General features: G+C 65.0%; 1 protein-coding gene across 1 annotated transcript in view; it reads right to left on the bottom strand.

Annotated features, from left to right (window-relative positions):
* SDK1 (sidekick cell adhesion molecule 1) overlaps positions 1–243 on the bottom strand; it is a 339,428-nt gene that overhangs the window by 103,966 nt on the left and 235,219 nt on the right. The gene's annotated exons all lie outside the window — the stretch shown is intronic.

The following is a 243-nucleotide window of genomic DNA, read 5'->3' as shown; positions in this document are numbered from 1 at the left end:
ATCAGGGCAGGAGCCCTGCGCTGGGGCTGGCGGAGCCGCGGATCAGGGCTCAGCCTGCGGAGCCTCCCCAGGAGGCCGCTGCTTTACGCGCCTTTAATTGGTTTACGACGTTGCTTATGGAGTCACCTAGTCCACCCGCTGCTCTACAACCTGTTCAGTTCCACAAACCCGTCCGCGCCAGGCCCCCCGCGAGGCACTGTGTCAGGCAGAGCGCCCCACGCAGCACAGCCCTGGATGGAGAAC

Source organism: Myotis brandtii, unplaced genomic scaffold (genome assembly GCF_000412655.1).
Source record: "Myotis brandtii unplaced genomic scaffold, ASM41265v1 scaffold579, whole genome shotgun sequence".
Lineage (NCBI taxonomy): Eukaryota > Metazoa > Chordata > Mammalia > Chiroptera > Vespertilionidae > Myotis > Myotis brandtii.
This window is presented reverse-complemented; position numbering and strand designations above follow the sequence as displayed.